This window comes from Theropithecus gelada, chromosome 2, assembly GCF_003255815.1.
Source record: "Theropithecus gelada isolate Dixy chromosome 2, Tgel_1.0, whole genome shotgun sequence".
NCBI classification, from domain to species: domain Eukaryota; kingdom Metazoa; phylum Chordata; class Mammalia; order Primates; family Cercopithecidae; genus Theropithecus; species Theropithecus gelada.
In genome coordinates, this window is record NC_037669.1 from 14,860,708 (window position 1) to 14,882,038 (window position 21,331).

The window sequence follows — 21,331 nt, forward strand, 5'->3', positions numbered from 1 at the left end:
GCTTGTATCCTTTCTGTATAACCTATGACAAGCTAAAATCCTCTGGTTTGAAATCACCCTGATGATAAGAGTTTTCTGCCATGAGGCAATCTCTTTCATTTGTGAACATCTCTGACTGTTGTAAAAATCCTCTTTATATAGTGTTGCAATTTGTTTTCTTGTATTTGAATTCTTTTGTCTTAGTGATTCCCTCTGAAAAAGTTGCACATTCTTCAACATGATAGCATTTCAGAAGTCCGGAGATAGCTAACTAGTTCTTCCTAAGCCCTTCTATTTATGGCTAAGTATCCACAGTTCCTTCAACTACTCCAAAATTGATGTAACTTCCAGTTCTTTAACTACTTTGCTCATTCTCCCCTATGTAGATCCTGATTTTTCGATATTCCTCTTAAATTGTGATGTTCCCAAATTTACACAGATTCCAAGATTGGTTTCAATCTATATAGAAATATAATGTGATTTTTCACTCTATCATTGTAGATTTTCTGTGTTGGTTTATGCAATTAAAATCGCTTTACCTTGTTTAACAGTCCAATCACATTGTCGATTGATTGTTTTTCTTGTTAACTATAGCACCCTAAATATTACTCCTTGTGGAAGTTAGTATAGTCTTTTCCTACCTGGTTCTATATTCATACTAGTTCTTTTAAATTCAAGTTTAGATCCTTACTTTTATCTTATATACTAGATTTTAAATTTCTATTTAACCAATCTTTAAATAGATTTTAACTATTATTCTAATTCATTATCGGCATTTGGAACTAGACTGTGTTATTTAGCATCCTGCCTTTCTTTACAAGCTTTATGACTCCACTAAATATAATATTGAATCCTTATAAATGTTTTGAACAGGACAGAGTAATGATCTAAGAGACATTAGAGATCTTTTAATACATATTATGGCTATCTTTCCCCAAAATCCATTCTAATTTCCCTTTTACCTATAGCAACTATGAGGTTGGGGAGGGACTGACCCACATCATCTCCAGGCATGAACCCTGACTGGTTAAAAATAACCAGCATAACTTAACTATCTACACCACAGTGACTGGCTCATGAACATCCCAATGAGAGTAAAGGATAGAATGTTAGTTAGAACAGGAGGAGAAAATCTCTTGCTCTGGAGGATGAGATTGGAATGTGGGGCCTAGAACTGCTTATAGCTACTTTTGATGATGAGGAATGCCAGATTTTCTATAAAGTTCAGCTCAAACAATGTTTCTCTTTCTCTAAATGTTTTAGTTATATAAGTAACTATATAGGGCCGCTGCCCTAAAATCCCATGAAATATGAGTAGCTTAACACAACAAAGATCTATCGGTTATCTACATAAAAACTGGTGTGAGTTGTCAAAGCTTGGCCTCATTGGTGATTCAGGAAAAAAGTCTCCTTTCTTGTTTCGATTGTACCATCACAACCTGTGTCAGGGAAAAGAGAAAATAATGAAAATGAAGAAGGCTGGCTTTCAATTGGTTTGGTCTAGAAATAAAATATATTACTTCCACTCATAATCCACTAATCTGGACTAGACATGCAGTCCAAAATTAATTGGCAGGGAGGCTAGGAATTGTAGAAGAATATTTGAAATATTTAGTGACCATCAATCGTATCTTCTGCCTAATATAATCTCTTTAAGGAACGTAGTTTTCACAACGGACTGAAGGTGCCATTGATCTTAAGTTGTCTGCTTTCCACTTGCAACCATCCCAGAGGCAAGACTGTATTAATGACTTGACTACTGGCTTAGAATAGTGAGAACACACACAAATTGTAACAATAAATTCTTCCAAGACACATTCTTTTCCTCCTAGTTTGAAAATCAGTATTAAATGTTTCTAACTCTGGATTCCTGGTCACATCTCCTATTTCCCCCAGTGGCTGCAAGATAAGAAATTTTCATTCATGCAGTTCAGTATCTCATCTGCAAGTTTTTACCATACTCTGGTATGCAATCTTCTTAGGCCTGGAGACTTGAAATCATTTAGAGAAGCTAAATGCTATCTTATCATCTCCTTACCTATCTCTAGGTTCAATTGCTTTTCACCAATATTTATTTTGACTTCTCCAGGCTAAAAATTATTCTCCTAGTCAGAGAATATGGAAGTAAAATATAATTTTTATGATTTCATTTTGTATCACTTGTTCAATTTATAAAATCTTACCAAACATAGTACAGGTAAAATCTTTGTTCTTGCTCTGAATGTAACTGTAACTTAGAAAGATTTTAGTTTCTTACACAGTTTTTTCACAAACCTTAACTCATTTTAGGTTTTCTGGTACTGTCCTCTCAGGCTCATGCTCCTTTAATATTTGTCTTTGGGTGTATGTTTCTGCATCCTTTTTCAATACAGAAATTTAAAGTTAGAACCATCTAAGTGGTCCTTATGAAGCCACTATGAATGTTCAGATGCTATACTCCATGAGTTTTTAAATAATTTCATAGGTAGAAATTCAATTTCAAGTGATTTCTTAACTCTCTGAACTTTTCCATTTTAGAGTCTGAAACTTTATGACCATTTATAGCTTTCACTTAAGCTCTTCAGTATTTTCCTACCTGAGGTTTAGGGTGGAATTTTCCCCTGGTCATCATGATCACCAAGTGTTTAAAATATCTTTGGTGCTAAATAAATGATTTTTGAATAAATTCATTTGAAATACACAAGGAAAGATTCCATTTCTATGAGAATCCTATCAGTTTTAAAATCTACTTTTAATCAAAACTGAATCTTTTTATCAGTTTTTAGGCAATGTTGATAATTCAGTCAAACTGTTCTTTTTTAAAAATAGAAATTTCAAACTTTTTAAAAAATAACTTCTGACAAGCTTTCTATTCATGGAGGTTAAATTTTGGCTAAACTGTTTTGAATGAGTATTACACTATAACACTAGCAGAGTCAAAATTACAGGTTTAATATCCATAGAAGACAGTTATCATCTCACATACAATTATATGTCATTTTACATTCTTATCAACAGTCTTCATTGATTATCCAAGAGGTCAAAAGGACATAAAAAGCTCAGTGTAATTCCATTACCATTGCTAAGGGTACACAATCTTTAATATATCTTTGATACCTGTTTTCCTAAGATTATGTAAGAAAAACCTAGTCTATATTCAATATTCTACAACTTTTAAAAAATTTTACTCAAGATTTTTCAAGAGTACTTCAGAATAAAGGAACACAGTGTATGTTAAGTTTAAGTGAATGTCATTAACATAAACATCACCATCAACAAAAAAGCAGATATTCATAAATCATAATCACAGAGATGTTACAATAAATAGAATAATTTTAAAGTTTAGAAACAAGAGTTTGCTCGATTCACAGCCTTCTACCATACATTTCTTTATAAAACCCAGGATGAATAGTTCTTACAATACTTCTAGAAATGGGAATCCTCTTTTGGTAATTCCTTTTTAAATCAGTCGTACTAGAACTTACCTTCCTAAGTGATCTTTTCTTTCTTGAATTTCAGGTCTTTTCTAGAGATCTGTTAAAGGTTATAAAATTACAGGTAAATAGAAGGAATAAATTATTGTGTTGTATATCACTGTAGGCTGACTGTAGTTAACAGTGTTATATGGTTTCAAAGAGCTAGAAGGAGGATACTGAATGTTCTTAACGCAAAGAAACTCATATTTGAAATGATGGATATATCTACTACACTAACATGGTCACTATATACTATATGTATCAAAACATCACTATATATCCCATGAATATGTACAATGATTTGTAAATTAAAGAAACAAACTTTTTAAAATAAAAATGATCCCAGCTCGCAGCTATCCCTTGGATAGGAAAAGAGTAGATCCATGCATTCGGTACCCCCAACTTCTCTGGGGCTGCCCCAAAACTAACATCTGTTTTACCAGTATTGGAGATCTGATTGGTCTGGCACAGCCTAGCCACCCGGAGAAGAACAGAGATAGTGATTTGGATTAGTGGACACCATAGATCCTCCCTCCTGCTCAGCCTAGAGTAAGTAGACAAAAACTTCAGCTCTCAGCTTCCCCCAGGGAAGGAAAGAGTTGATATATGCATCTAATGTATGAACTTCTTCAGGGCTACTCACAGAACCGAAATTTGTTTTGACAGTCCTTAAGCGCTGATCAATATGATGCAGTCTAGCCACCTCGGAGAGAATAAAGATGGCAATATGGACTGATAGATGCCATTACCCCTCATCTCCCAGCTCAGCATAAAACAAACTGAAAAGAAAGCCTATTATGTGCTAGACACTACACTATGTGATACAAATACTTTACCTTTAGTCCATTTATGCTGTTATAACAAAATACCATATACAAGGTGATTGGTGAACAGTAGGAATTTATTTCTCACAGTCCTGGAGGCTGGGAAGTCCAAGATCTAGGCAGTGACAGAATTGATGTCTGTTAAGAATCTGTTTTCTGGTTCACAAATGATCATCTTCTAGTGTGTCCTCATACAGTGGAAAGAGTGAGGGGGCACTCTGGGATTCTTTTATAAGGGCACTAATTCCATTCATGAGGGCTCCACCCTTATGATTTAATAACCTCCCAAAGACTCCACCTCAAAACATCATTATATTGGTCCTCGTCATTTCCCTACCTATTTCATCCTTCTACTACATGCCAAAGCCAGATGGTTCAGGTAGGTTACTTTAATGTAAGCAGGTGGGAGCTTTAATCACAGTTGCCTGGAAGAGCCTGGCTATTGTCAGATTTACTGGGTCACAAATTCAGGTATGAATACCACAACCCTTTAGGTAATAGAAATTGCACATTTGAGATTGGGCTGGGTTAGATCCAGAAGCCATGAATAATTATGTGAATATGTGGTCCAGACTCCCTTGGAACCTACCTCTGTTTCACTTCAACTCCTACTTATAGCCTCATGGGCATTAACTGAAAGAGAAGTAAAACACTTGAATTTGATTCCAAAATGCCAGAACAAGATGGTGCTCACCTACCTTGCTCCATTATAGCCCCACTAGGAGCAGTGGTGAAGGGAAATCCACCCTCCTAATGGACAGAAATGAGAGCAGTTCATTCCATCATTCACCTCATGGAGGAAGTTGGGAAGAAGTGGTCTAAGGCGTGTGTGTGTGTATCCACACACATACATACCTTAGTGGTGGAAATAAAGTAGCCTGATTGACCCAACAGATATATAAATGAACAAGACTAGAAGATCAGGACCAGGAGATCTGGAGAAGAGGGTGGTAGAAGGACCTATGGGGAAGGGCAGACAGAATGCAGACTTTTTAAATGTCCACCATTGCAGATGAGAATCTCACAAATCAATGGACAGAATGACATGATCTGGATGTCATTTGGTCTCTTAGTAACTTTAGTTCTTATGTAATGGGTTCATAAAAAGAGTAGCTATGGTAGCAGGGATGAAGGTTATGCATGGACTCAATTGCATAGTCTTCCTTTTGCCAGAGTTTGCATAGTCTCCCTTCTACCAAAAGCTACTGCTTCTTCTGACTGTCTAATCTGGCAGCATAAGAGACTGATGGTAAGCTCCTAAAATGGAACTATTCCCTGAGAAAACCAACTAGCTACTGATGACAGGGTTATTACACTTCACTTCTGTCCTGGAGGAGGTAGCATTTTTTTTCTTATTACAATCAATAAATACTTATACTAGATATGAGTTGGTGTTTCTTATCCACAGTGATGATGCCTCCATCATCACTACTATCTGATTATAGAGTGTCTTATTTATAAACTTGTTATCCTACAAGCCGTTGCCTCAAACCCAGGGTACTATTTGATGGAAAAAGAGGCACAAAAATCAAAAACATTGTTATAACATCCACTAGTCTTAAACATCCACCAGAAGCAATCAACTTACTAGAATGATGAAATGGGCTATTTAGCAAAGGAATTAGCTTTGGGACAAACTCTTCAAGGCTAGGACACTGATCTCTAGTAGGTTATATGTTTACTGAACAGTCGATTTTCTAGAGGGGCATCCTTCAAAGCTAAATTCTGTAATTTCTGGCATTCAGTGTGGGATAGAGAATAGGCTCCTGTCAACATCTCACTATCTTTGAAAATTGAAAATCCTGGTTTGCAGGGAGGTCACATTTTACATGGCTGGGGTTTATAAAATTTCACTAAACTGGATTCCATGAATAACATCAAACTGCTTTGAACACCTCATGAGAGCAGGCCAGCAAGCAAAAAAAAAATAAATAAAAATAAATAAATAAATAAATAAATAAAAAATAAAATGGAGGCACTGCATTACCTGGGTTGATGTCAGGCAGTGAGAGCGAGAAAGAGTCTCTAGAGCTGATGGGTTTCAGTAGGATATCTCTTGGTGTTTTAACATTTCTGTGAAAAAGGTTAATAGTAAATAGCCATTGCATTAACTATGCCCTGTCAAGGGCAAGACAACCAAAGACTCAGAATCTTTGGGGAGGAGGTCTGAAAACCTCCATTCCAATTAATTTTAAAAATACACCCACAAATTTGCTATCTTGAGATTTTACGCATGAGTTGGTTTACTTCCAAGCTTCATTTAGACTCTAAGTTAGATTGTTTTTACATGTATTAGCTTTATTTATATGCCTTTATTTTCCTCCCTTTTCTTCCCATGCTGCTCTTAGAATACCTTCCATATATGTTTACATTTCTTTGTGAAGATAATTTAAAAATGTTTAAATTAAAAAGTCTGAGTTTTCTTTATTAATAAAAGTATGGCAAGTTTATATTTTCTTCCTAAGTTCACCATCAGTATTATCAAATGATAGAAACATAGTCTTTGTATTTCTTTTAAATCCTTTAAAATACATTTCTAAACATTTTTCAAAGAAATAGGGCCTTTCCATTGTTGTTCTTATTATTTCTGTGTGGAATCTTCAGAAGCAAAAAATGTCCTATAGTTAAGTGAGTGAATCCTTTTCTCCTTAATATCCCTTCCTTCCAAATAGGGTTAATAACACTATAACATCATGGAGGAAGCTCTATGGAACATTATAGCTATATTACAAATAATTTTGGGACTTTTTTATATGTGTTGAACATAGAGATATATAGAAGAATGTCAGAGATAGGAAAAAAGGCATTATATCTGCTATCATGGCCATGAAAATAACAGCTGGTTATGTTTACCAGGCATCTGAGAAATAGGTGACAGTTTCAAAGCTGGTCTAGATTTGCTTTGACAAATTTTAGAAGTTATAAACATGGATTCACAGTAATTGGGAAATTGGAAAACTGTTTTCCAATATTAATCAGTGTGTTCCACATTGAATAATTTAGTCACATAATGCAATGTATCCACAGGCAAACTGCTATGCAATGTAGAAATATATTTAAAATAATATTTTATTATTTGAGAGGACAAATTTTGTTGGCATAGAAATAAATGAGAAGTTTAGGTTAATAACTTAATAATTCTATTGTATTTTAATAGCCTATTCTCTGGGTCTGAACGAGAAAATATTTTAGAATTTAGATGCTTTTAAACATTTTATTCTAGCTCTGAAGATGAAGTAATCTGAGATCTTGTTACCTTCATGTCCTCACAAGTTTACGGTACCCACAACTTCATAAGTACCATAAAGGCCTTGTTTAATGTGTTGAGTCAAATGGTTAAGAATATTACTTTCTAATCCATTATGAATAACCTGGCATGACCTTCTAACGCACCTATCAGTTTGACGCCTCTTAGAAGAACTTCATTCTAAAACTAAACCTCTCATTAAAGCCTTCAAGTCAAATTTTTGGTGCTAGAAATAAGTGAAATAAAAATATTTTCTTGAACAAATTTGTGGGATCTGATGATATTCTCTGAAGAACCCTCAGGACGTTAAGTAGTTGACCTTGACATCTCATTATGTCCTCAAGGAGACAAACATCCAAATTTCTAACCACAGGAAACATTAAATGTAAACAAATCGAATTCAGAACCATTTCTTAGTAACAAATCTGTTAAACACTTTTGCAACCTCTCATTTTCCCACATTACTATTTTTATTATTTTCAGCAATGGTTAAGCCTTTCTAAAAGCACAATTCTGGATAACAGGCAGAGTGTGAAAGTTCACTTCTGAGCAGGTGAAAGGGATAGGGAAACCACACAAAAATGATCTCTAAAATTGCACGTAAGGATTACCTGCTATTCTATACACAGGTCCTAGGGATTTGTTTTGAGCTCTAGGGCTAGAGAGCAGCTCTGGCTCTTCACACCTGAAGGAGAATAGAGCCAGGACATGACAATCGGCAGAGCTAAGTGCCACGTGTGTGTGTGTATGCACGTTCGTGAGAGCCAAGGGTTTCATTGTTTGGAGGTCAGCAATTTACCTCATGGCAGGCATTCTATCAGTCTTTACTAGGGTGTAGGAAGTTTAAGCGCAGGAGCAAGCTTTGCATAGTCTCTCTTATGTTGTTGCCTTGCCCAGCTGCATAATCTATATTACATGCACGTTATAAGATAAATAACTTTTATAAATGAATAAATAAACTTTAATTTGCCATGTCATGATCAATGAGACTATCATTTTTCTCTTTCCTTAAAATTATGTTGAAAGTGAATTTAAAAAAGCAATAATTACCGCTTTTTCTATGCTTAGCTATGCTTTTCTTTGGAACAAATAGAGGGCTTTTCTAGTGGATTCATAAGTTAGAAGGGAGATTTTAAAATAATCTGTCTATGGACAGATATGTCCCTTTTAGTGGTCTTCAGAATCTTAATATTTATTTTTTCCATTGACTTCGAATCTGTAAAATATCTATTTTCTTATCAAAGTAAATGAATGCAGATTTTAGATCAATTTGGTTATGATCTTTATCAGAGAGGTCTTAAAGTCTTTTAATAATCAGAAATAAACTAGGATACTTATTTACACAGTTGTTAATTATAAGAGATAAATGTTAAGACGAACAGAAGTAGACATGAGCATTAAAAGACTTGGGTCATTTAAATCACCAGGTTGTCTGGGATGCTGGCTCATTAGCAAACACACTCCCTGTATACTGTATTGTAAAAGGAAGCTGAAGAGTTGGCAGCCCTCTGACAAGACAGTAAACTTACACTGTTGTCTCTGACACATAAATGCAAACTGTTTGTGATTTTCATTACTGAATTTTGTAGAAAATAAATTATTTGTTACATACGAGGTGCTAAAACTTGTTTTGAGTTGTGTCCTTGAAGATACCCCACATGCAGCCATAGCTGTGATGGGCATTGCTATCTGATTAAGTTTTCAACATAATCCACTGTCATTCTCTATGATCCTTCAGGCTTTTGCACTGACCGGACAGGCTAGTTACTTGGTAGTGTGCTGGAAAACATGATCCTTGCATCTCTTAAATTTTGACGGTGGCACTAATCTCTGTCCTCCAGGGATGTGGCATTTTGGTTTACTGTCTTCAAGAAGGGAACATCTGTTCCTTGTTCCACATATTAGGGAATCAACATCAAAATTCTGCCATTAAATTTACCCTATTTCTACTGGATGTTTGAAACCACTCCTGGAACAGGTCAAGGCTAACTCTGACTAGTGAAACTCTACGGTATTTTGAGTCTCTGAGTATAAGCATGAATTCAAAACCACTAATTAATAACCACTAAGAAATTCTGAAGTATGGACATTTCCCATTCTATAGTTATGTTGTTAACTGGTAAGGGGTATATTTGGGGAACCCAATGCAGTTTTTTTTTTTTTTTTTTCCAAACCTATCAGACTCAACCTTTATTATGGGATGGGCTCTGAGTCTTAAAATGCCTTAGGTGAGATATCTAAGCTGTGAATCTCTCTAAAATGGCAACTGGGGTTAGATTTTTGGCCACCAAATCTAGACTTTATAATCCTATGTATTTCAAGAATCACTTTACTGGATGTCTAGGGATGAATTTATTTCATTTCTGGGACTGTGAGTAATTAGCAATAGTCACAGATTTCCATGAGTCAGGACACTATGGCAACCATTTTCTCTCTTTGGTTTATTGTATAATGACACACACCTTTTCTCTAATAGTTAAATGTCTCCTCCTGCATTCAACCACCCTAGAAGCCCATTATTACCACTGAGATCACAGAGACAACTTACATTACAGCATCTCATGTTGGTGTCTCTGGCCCACAAAGTATAATCACCAGAGAGGTCATCAAGAGTATTCGTGCCTCCCTTATGCAGACATCTCTTAATATCTTGTTGAGGGAATGTCTTTCCAGATATTCCAGGATGATGAGGCTAAGCAGTGACTGAGAGGATTCCACATAATAAATCCATTCCAACTCTATTACCTTACAATTTAAGACTTCTTCCTTTAAAGTACAATAAGGGAGCTTTTGCCTTTCAACTTCATTAATTACAACTCTTTGTTGAGGAAAATCTTAGATTAGCCAAACTAATAGAATATTAGTGCCATGTATGAGTGCTCAAGTGTACAACATTGAAACCAGCATGAATATACCTATGCTGATTAATGATGGCATGCATATGCCTAATGAATCTTAAATTATATCTGTGATCTAATACACTTAGAACCAAACACACACATATTTCCCCGTCTCCCACCAATTTAGACTTGTGAGGGCTTTTTAACTCATTTGGTGTAGAGACTATCTCCTCTTTGAACGGATCTTGTGCCTCAGTGTCTGGACTAGGTTGAAATATAACACTTGTTACAGATCTGAAAGGAAGGAAAGGAAGAGGAGGTAATTTTGTAAATAATTTTATCATCTTATGAAGCTAATTGTTCCAGGTGCAACTAGGTGTTTAGAATGGACTGATTTTTTTTTTTTTTTTTTTCCAGATGGAAGAAAGAGTAGGGAAATTAGAAGTCTCAAAATCTTTAGCCTTTTTCACAAATTGCTCCCCTTCCATGTTAAATGATCCTTCTCCTTTCCCACCAGTTTCATTAGCATGACAGGCCTGGGGTGTTGAGTGTTTAATTGGTGCTGCAACTTTGTCCCTTATTAAGAAGTCCTGTGCATGGCCCTCAGCCATGGGTGCCCTATGATTAACCACCACATGCCATAAGTTACTTGTGTCTCATTTTTCCCAGCATAGATGTTATCTGTGAGCTCCTGGACTACTGTATATTACCAACTAAATCCTATAATGCCATTTTGAGGATAAGTTACGAGGATACTCCTGGCCTCAATTACTGTAGTAGACAACAGAAAGTAGATGGCACACTGAAATTAGGACAATATTTGAAGAGGGTTTGTTAATAAAAAGCCTAATTAAAAAAAAAGTCTGGAGTCTTGCAAAACTACCAAAAATGGTACAGAATCTCAGAACCTTGCTATCAGAAGAAAATGTTAACCTCTCTAGGTATAAACGTGATGAGAAATAGGGAAGATTTTCAGAACCAGAAGGAATGGTGTAGAATAGGCCACCTTGAGAACAGCAGTTCACTTTTATCCAGTGGTATATTTACCTTGCCTGAGGTGACTTCAAAGGAAGGGCACCAGGGCAATTAAAGCTCTGACTCTCTTTCATTCCCTTCTCTTAAATTCCCCTGGGTCTCCCTGCTACAAGCAGAGGGCATAGGAGATCTGATGTATTTCAACAGGTCGGCTTCTTGCGGCAAAGTGTAGGACGGAAAAGGGTAAAGAGTGGATCTGGAGGGGTTAATGAAGATTCCAAGTTGATTTTTTCCCCTGGAATCCTGAATATAACCAGGAGTTTCACTCTTTCTTGGTTGGGCATATTGGCACTTATTGGAAGTCTAATATGACAATAACTGAATTTCCTAAGAATGCTATCCACAGATGAAAAAAACTTGTAGTATGTTTTGCATAACCACTGTGTATTTGATGTAGTAACTATGTAATTTTTATAAATACCTGCATAGAAGATTTGGTCTTGAATAATTGGTATTTGGGTTTATGCAGCTCAATTTGACCAATTAATTCACCTTTGCCAGCATAGAACTTGGAATTCAGACATGAACATATATGCTTCAGTCCTGTAGGCAATCTGTAGCTCTATCAGAGCCTGGAGGTACTTTTCTCAGATTAAAGAGTAGTTTGATCTTTATAGCCATTATGTATTTCTCCTTCAAAAATAGTATCATAGACTGACAAATTATATTGCAGTGTAGTTACACATCTACTTTCAAATTAAAATATGTGAATAAATAATACATGAGATTTATAAAATAATATTATCATTAAATAAAATGAGTTATTTAACTGACAGTTAAATTATAAGACAATTTGTATAAATTTAAGGTCAAATATTGTTGACAGCTCAGTATGAGGCAGTCCTTTTCGTTATGGCACCAAAAGAATTTATAGTTTACCATTCTTTTCATCTACTACAGAACTACTTAAAAGTCAAAAGATCTGGAGAAACTTGGGACCTGTTTCAGGGAAATTTTTTTGATTTTCATAGCTCTACTGTAAGCAGTAATGATAAATGTATAGCTTAAATAAAATATGTAGCGGAAACATTTCCAACAGTTCCATCTGTTGTTACCTTTTAGTTTAATATGTACATTAAAACAGGAGGTTCAACCTGTAAGCCACACTTACTTTGTAGTGATAAATACCACCGATCTGGAACATTTAAAATTTAGTATCTCTGTGGAAATGATGAAGTGTAACAAGAAGAGAATTTCTATTTAAACTAATGCTGTTTAATAACAAAAAAGCCAGTGACAAGTCAAGCTCAGACTTTTTTTTTTCAATATGGTGTAATATGAGATATCAGGATTATGAATGTTTAGAAGAAAATAAAAATGTCTTTATAGAAAAAAATACATGCATTAGGGGATAGTGTGTATATGTGTGTATGAATTAGTTTCTTATTTATACTGATATTTGAGGCTGAAAATAAGAACACTTTCTCAGCCCTTACTCTGTGTTCCTCTGGAAGAAAATGTGAATATTTGATGTTAAAAGACTCCATTGATGGACAAAATATACCATTAAAAAGAATAATTAGGGATTCCTCCTGAGGAATAACATTTAAAGGTAAGGGCAATATAGCTAAAACCACTAGGAGTAAAGCCAGAGTTTTAAAGTTGTACTGATGCCAATTATTTTGTTATCTAATAGGCTTCAATGAATCAGGTCATAGAAGACACAGGAAGAGAAATTATTCGATTTAATTTTAGAGGTTTTAAGTAATCGTACTTCTTTTTAATTCTCATAATAGCAAAACATTGAAGTTCTTAGCATTTGACCTCAGAAAATTGGCATTAAAGATTTGTTCTTATTTACTGAGGCCAGGAAATAAACTATTGTTTGTGTTCTGGAATGCATCATATAAGCAGACACAAATTGCTTAAAAATGTCTCAAAAGTCCAAACACATTAAAACCATTGTTTGCAAATTGTTTATTTTTACCTTAATTGTCAGCATAACATCAGAACACAGACTGAGGTTTTGCAAGTGCTACTTGCCAAGTTCTTATTGATTGACTGAAGAAAAAGTGGACAGAGTAAATTCCTGACAGTTTGACCCATTTTGTTTTCCTAGGCAGATTACAAAAATCAAGCAATTATTACAAGTTTAAAACTCTGGTGGATGTATGAGAAATACAGAAGAATCAGAAATGTATAAAAGCGACATTAGAATTTGAAGGAGTCCAGATTTATTATAAAGTTTTTTTTAAAGGCAGAAATAACAGATCGAACACCATTTTCTAACAATATTATGAACTGGTCCATCAAAGTACAAACATTTAATAAAAATGACTCAGGCTTTCACTTGATTTATTATTGTGGTTATTCATATTTATTTATTCACCAGAAATATATTTCATCCCTTTAAGAATGAGAGACTACACTAGTTTCTGAAGATTTAATTTAGCTTATAATAACTGTCAGACCTCTGAGCCCAAGCTAAGCCATCATATCCCCAGCGACCTGCACGTATACCTCCAGAGGGCCTGAAGCAACTGAAGATCCACAGAAGTGAAAATAGCTTAACTGATGACATTCCACCATTGTGATTTGTTTCTGCCCCACCCTAACTGATCAATGTACTTTGCAATCTCCCCCACCCTTAAGAAGGTTCCTTATAATTCTCCCCACTCTTGAGAATGTACTTTGTGAGATTCACCTCTTGCCCCCAAAACATTGCTCTTAACTCTACCACCTATCCCAAAACCTATAAGAACTAATGATAATCCACCACCCTTTGCTGACTCCTTTTTCAGACTCAGCTCGTCTGCAACCAGGTGGAATAAACAGCCTTGCTGCTCACACAAAGCCTGTTTGGAGATCTCTTCACACGGTCACGTGAAACAATAGCATGATGTTTAATTTTTTGACACTCAGTTCATGAGTTTGATTGTATCGACTGTATTATATTCAAGAAGGTTGCTTTTTACTTTCAGAGTATTTGAAAGTATACTTTATTTTTAGTACTTGCAATAATTTGTTAGCATTTTTCTTAGCAGATAATGGTTGATTAGGGAGTTAAAGTACTGAACTTCACTTTCAGACTGTATATCTTTTCAATGTGTATAATATAGTTTGCATTTGTGTCGCTTCCCAAATCTCATGTTGAATTAGAGGAGGGGCCTTGTGGGAGATGACTGAATCATGGTGATGGTATCCCCCTTGCTGTTCTCATGATGTTGAGTGAGTTCTCTAAAGATCTGAAGGTTTAAAAGTGTGTGGGACTTTCCCCTTTCTCTCTCTCTGTTCCGCCATGGTAAGACGTGCATGCTTTCCCTTCACCTTCTACCATGAGTATAAGTTTCCTGGAGCCTCCTAGCTATGCTTCCTCTACAGTCTATGGAACTGTGAGTCAATTACATCTCTTTTCTTCATACATTACCCAGTCCAGGTAGTTCTTAACAGCAGTGTAAGAATAAACAAGAACAGGAAATTGGTACCAGAAAAGTGTGGCACTGCCATAAAGATACCTGAAAATGTGGAAGAAGTTTTGGAACTGGGTAACAGACAGAGGCTGGAATAGTTTGGAGGCTTCAGAAGAAGAAAAGAAGATGTGATAAAGTTTGGAACTTCCTAGAGACTTGTTGAATGGTTTTGACCAAAATGCTGATAGTGATATGGACAGTGAAGTCCAGACTGAGGTGGTCTCAGATTGAGATTAGAAATTTATTGGGAACTGGAGTAAAGATCATTCATGTTATGCTTTAGCAAAGAGACTTGGCATTTTGCCCCTGCCTTATGGAACTTTGAACTTGAGATAGATGATTTAGGGTATATGGTTGAAGAAATTTCTAATCAGTAAAGCATTCAAGAAGTTATCTGGCTGTTTCTAAAAGTACACTCATATGCATGAACAAAGAGATTATCTGAAACTGTAACTTATATTTAAAAGGGAAACAACATAAAAGTTTGGAAAATTTGCAACCCCACCAGGCAGTAAAAAAGAAAAACCCATTTTCTGGGGAGGAATTCAAGGTTGCAGAAATTGGCATAAGTAAAGAAGAACTGAATGTTAATAGCCAAGACAAGGGGATTGGGGATGCCTTATGGTATTTCAGAGACCTTGGGGCAGGCCTTCCCATCACAGGCCTAGAAGCCTGGGGAAAAAAAAAATAGTTTCATGGGCCAGGCCCAGGGCTCCACTGCTCTTTGTAGCCTCAGGACAGCCTGAGTCCCAGATGCTTCAGCTCCAGCCATGGCTAAAAAGGGCCAAGTTACAGCTCTGGCCATGACTGACATCAGAGGGTGAAAGCCCCAGGCCTTGGCAGCTTCCATATGTTGTTGATCCTGTGAGTTCACAGAAGGCAAGAGTTGAGGTTTGGGAACTTCTGCGTAGATTTCAGAGGATGTAGGAAAATTCCTGAATGTCCAGGCAGAAGTCTGCTGCAGGGACAGTGCCCTCATGGAGAACCTCTTCTAGAGCAGTACAGAGGGTAAATGTAGGGTTGGAGACCCCACAAATAGTTCTCATTGGGGTACTGCCTAGTGGAGCTGTGAGAAGAGGATCACTGTCCTCTAGACCCCAGAATGGTGGATCTACCAACAGCTTGCACTGTGCACTTGGAAAAAGCTGCAAGCACTCAGTGCCAGGCTATGAAAGCAGCACCAAGGGCTACACCCTGCAAAACCACAGGGGTGGAGCTGCCCAAGGCCAAGGGAGCCCACCCCTTGCATTAGCATGCCCCGGATGTCAGACATGGGGTCGAAGATAATATTTTGGAAATTTAAAGTTTAATAACTGCCCTGCCTGAGTGCCTTTGCTATACCCTGCAAAGCCACAGGGGTAGAGCTGCCCAGGTCCATGAGAGCTCACCCCTTGTATTAGCGTGCCCTGGAGGTGAGACATGGAGTCAAAGGGGATTATTTTGGAGCCTTAAGATTTAATGACTTTCTTGTTAGGTTTTGGACTTGCATGGGACCTGTAACCCCTCTGTTTGGCCAATTTGTCCATTTTGGGATGGGAGTATTTACCCAATGCCTGTAGCTTTATTGTATCTTTAGAGTAATGAACTTGTTTTTTTATTTTACAGGCTTATAGGCAAAAGGTACCTGCCTTGTCTCAGATGAGACTTGAGCTGTGGACTTTTGCATTTATGCTGAAATCTGTTAAGACAGGGGTACTGATGAGAAGGGATAATTGTATTTTGCAATGTGACAAGGACATGAGATTTGGGAGGGGCCAGGGGCAGAATGATATGGTTTGGATTTGTGTCCCTGCCCAAAAATCATGTCGAACTGGAGGAGGAGCCTGGTGGGAGGTGACTGTATTATGGAGGTGGATCACGGTTCTCATAATAGTGAGTTCTCACAAGATCTGATGGTGTAAAAGTGTGTGGCACTTTTTTTCCCTTCTTCTCTCTCTCTCTCCTGCTTTGCTTTTGTAAGATGTGCCTGCTTCCCTTTCATGTTCCACCATAATTATAAGTTTTCTGGGGTCTCCTAGCTATGCTTCCTGCATAGCCTATGGAACTGTTAGCCAATTAAATCTCTTTTCTTCGTAAATTACCAGTCTCAGGTAGTTCTTTATAGCAGTGTGAGAACAGACTAATATAGTGTCTGTTCTAGACTCAGAGTAGATACTCAATCTTTCTTCAGTGGATGAATCAGTCAAAATATGTTGTCATTTAACAGCTCTATTTGTCTTTGAAATTGAAAAAGAAGGAAGATATGTTAGAAACTTAATAATCACCGATAAGACATTCTTTTAGGTTTGACTACGTGTATCCATGTCACTTTACACTAAAACAAAATAAACAAAAATAAATACAGAAAATAGATACTGAAAGCCTCACAATTTCAGGAAAGTTAAATTATTTGCTTCTCACCAGTAGGTCAGGGATTCCTTGAGAGGTATAAATGCAAATTCTTTGCAAATGATTTATGGGAAGACTGTTATCAGAATGAAATCTTTGGCTTGAATATAGTTCATTTGTACAAAATATTTATTGTAGTAAGGGAAGAATGAGTTCAGTTCTTCGTAAAAAAGATAATTAGAATATAGTTTTAAAATACACTTGGTTACTTGAAAAAAACAGTGAGTACTCTGTAACTGCATCAACAAAACACTATTTTTTTATTATTATACTTTAAGTATCGTATACTTTAAGTATAATAAGAGTACATGTGCACAACCTGCAGGTTTGTTACATATGTATACATGAGCAAAGCACTATTTTTTAAAGCACCTTAGATGTGTATTACTGGACATTTTCTATTACTGATCTTATGTCTTTTATGGATTTTAACTTTACTCTCTGAATCTACGAAGCAGTTTTTTATTGATTTATTAAATTTTAACTAGCATTTATTAGGCATCCATTTTGTGTATAATAATGGGAGATATAAAATTAGTATTAAAATGTAATTGTCTCTGAAGGAACAGATTGAGAAAGAATGCATTATATAGAGAAGTCTGCAAAATATTTAAATAAATGTGTCATATAAAATGATCACTACATGGTAATGTAAATCAATAAAAAATAAAAATTTGAATATCCAAAATTTGGTTATTTACTGATAGGAGAAGCCCAGAGACAAGAAGACAAGGAATTCTTTGAACAGTTCAGGCTAAAGTAAGTATCGTCAGAGAATAAAGAGTAGGGGCCTAGGAGACACCAGAAGCTGTTCACAGTGCTGAAAGCTTACATAGTACACACACGAATATTTCTTCCCTGGACTCTGCTAATATTTGTAATTTTTCTCCTCCACTACACATGTTATACTTCTTTTTTCATCAGTCAGCATCGCAGCTGGTAGGATTCTTTATCCATATTCATGAGGGATCTGACCCTTTGTAGTTCTGTATGCATAGGGTTAGCATAGTGTTCCATTAAATTGTAACACTGCACATGTTAGTACAAGGAAAAGTCTTATGGATCACTTGGGTTCCATCTATACTCCTCTGTGTCCCCACTGTATTAAAACAGAGATTTTTCTCTTTATGGTCAAAGTGAATTATCAAACCAAATACAATAACCTAAGTTTTTCACCCCAATACACTCAATGGAAAGAAGAGCCCTGAAAGGTAAAATAAGTGTCTGCTTCCAATTCGTGGGAACCACTGATATCTCTCTTGATGGAAGGATACGTTCCCGGAGCATCAAACTTCCTAAGCAGCAGGTTTCAGAAAAGTTAAACTGGAAAAGAGTAATGTGAGTAAATATTTAGATTTATTATATACAACGTCATATTAGTTCTATCACAATTTTGAGATAAATAGTTCCACATGTTAGCTACTGGCTTAGAGCTCACAGTATTCTGTACCATAGCACTATAATGGTTGATACTATAACCATTATAAGTTATATAATGCCAGTCTTTTCTAAGGTCAGCCACTTTTGTGTGATGTAGGACAGGGTGAGACTTTGAACATGAAGGCATTGCCTAACTTCTTGCAATAGAGAGTTGCTTGCTTAGAATCGAGGTATGTTATACTATAATTGTTTATAAAGCATTTACTTGATCTAGGGTAAATAGTTAAAAAAGAAGAATGAGAGGCAAATAATGCAATAGTATAATTAGAATAAATTGTAACACTGTACAATTTGAATAAATTGTAGAATTTTATTTTTTACCTGTCATTCTTCTTTTATAAAGACAGTAGACCAAGTAACCCTTGTAGTAACCCTTGGTCTAGGGTTAATAGTTACAAAAGAAGAATGTAACCCCTCTTTTATAACTATTAATTATTCATTGTCAATAGAATAAGTCTATTCCAGCAACTAAAAGTGTTCATGCAAGCTTCATGGATAGAGTTCTAACGTAATCAATCTGCCATCAAGTTACTATGCAGCTTTTCCAACACTACAATTTTGAGAAGGCCTGTAGGGGTTACATTATTGATAGCTGCCAAGAAAAAAACTCGACACTCAGTATTAGCAACTGGTTGGATTCATAAGGGCATGTCTATTGTATGGGCCCATGCATAGGTTCTGTTCCTATTACTAGGGATACTTTCTTCCATGAGCTCACTGAGAATGCACTATTGTGACTAAGGATGTATGAGGATGAACATGCACAGAGTGGTTTTTCTTTACATTTTATCATTACAATCCTCAGACAAAATGCAACTTATTGGTGAACATACACATATGATCTAAATATATATTTTTAAAATGGACCAACCTATTGTGAGAAATCTACAAAGAATTCCTTTTTTCCAACCACCATGTCAACAATCTTTTAACATTTTTAAAAAAATGCCTAAAGATTTAGCCAAAATATGAATCATTACTTGTGGGCTACTGTAGAGCATAACCACAGGCCATTTCTTCGTATAAGGAAAGTGGATAATCAGATATCTAGCTTGTAGTTCTTCCTGATGTGATAATTACCTTCTTTATCATTAGTGAGGCTGTAATGTCTCAGCAGTCCACATCTGAATGGGTGATGCCAGAATTTCATGCACTCATGTGAAAATCAGGTTTGATTTATTTCTTCTTTGGGCAAATAATCACACAGAATCTTTATAAGTCCACTTGCTTGTGTTTATGGAAGCTTGAATTATGGCTGGGATACGTACTTTGGTATTCTAATGCAACCGATGTGTAGTTTCTGAGCCAGACTGCAACTTGTTCCATATGTACTATTTCTGCTTTATAATGAAGTAGTATTTTGCACAACTAAAATGTATGTCTTCATGGATATGGCGATGTCTAAGTCTTGATTACAGGCTTGAGTGTAATGGTCATCTTGGTCTGTGGAGAGTTGCTCAGGCTCCACTAGGGTTCCTCATCAAACCAAACACCGTTTTGCCAAAGATAGTTTGTTAAAGAGGATATAACCTGGTTTCAAAATCTTAGGAGATCTCGATTGCCTCATCACAGGCACCATACAACTTTCTGATATATCAAAAGTCTTAACCACTGACTTCTGTTAAATCTTGTATCTAGAGTCAGAGCTGTTTGCGTGGTAATCTGTATTAACCACAGAACAGTCTTTTCTTTGGGGAGGGGGAAGTATTTAATTCAAAGGTGACAGGTTTTTAGGACATCTGTAAATAGATCTTAATGGGTTACCCAATGTAGCTTATGCTGTTGGAAAATGCAAAAATGTGAAATCGCTCACCAAATATTTTCTCTTTCTCAATTGTACAAGGTGAGGGTGCAGTAACTTACCCTTCACTTTAGAGTAGATGTCCTAATGTATGCATCATGAGTCATATATTTTTTGTAAGATTTGATTTTAACTCTTTCTCATTCATATGTCTTCCTAAGGAATATAAAGAATTACTGAGCTGAATTAAATTGCTCTAGTAATGAGACTATAACTATATCTGGAAGAGTAATTATAATTTGGAGTCATGTCCTGATTAAGCTTATAAAAATTTACTCTCCAAATACTCATTGAGCTAATTGGGTAAAATGGTTAAGATAAATTCATCTTTCAAGTCTCTATGGTGCTACTCATCTCTTTCATTTCCCTAGTGATGTGGACATACAATCTGATTTATTATTTTGGCAGAAAGAGGGAGTTCTAGGAATATTATCTTTGCTATTTTCACCATAATTATTTTTTAAAGGGCAAGAAGACAACTAGGGTTTTTCTTTCAGTTGTTAAGCACCTTCTTCAAGAATTGGAAATATAAAAAACATGAGCTTAGAATCTCCTGACGCCAACATAAGGGCTACTGAGAATGAGCACCAAATGCTTTTCAAATGCTGTTAGAGATTTCTTTTAATTTATTTCTCATATTATACATTCCTTGAACATATTATCAAGTTCTTAGATTCATTTAGTGCATAAGTCAGTTAACCTTGGTGCGATCTTGCTGTTGAACTCAATCCCATTCCAGTTATGCTGGAATCAAATTCTAGTTATAGTTCTGAAATCAACAAGAGACGGGGGCAGGGGACAAGACTAAAGAGTTCTTTTCTGATGCAATTTTAAAACAAGGGAAGAATAGCTTTTTATAGAAGGGGCTGCTTTGACTGCTGGGGAAATATTAAAAAGTATCTCATGTCATTC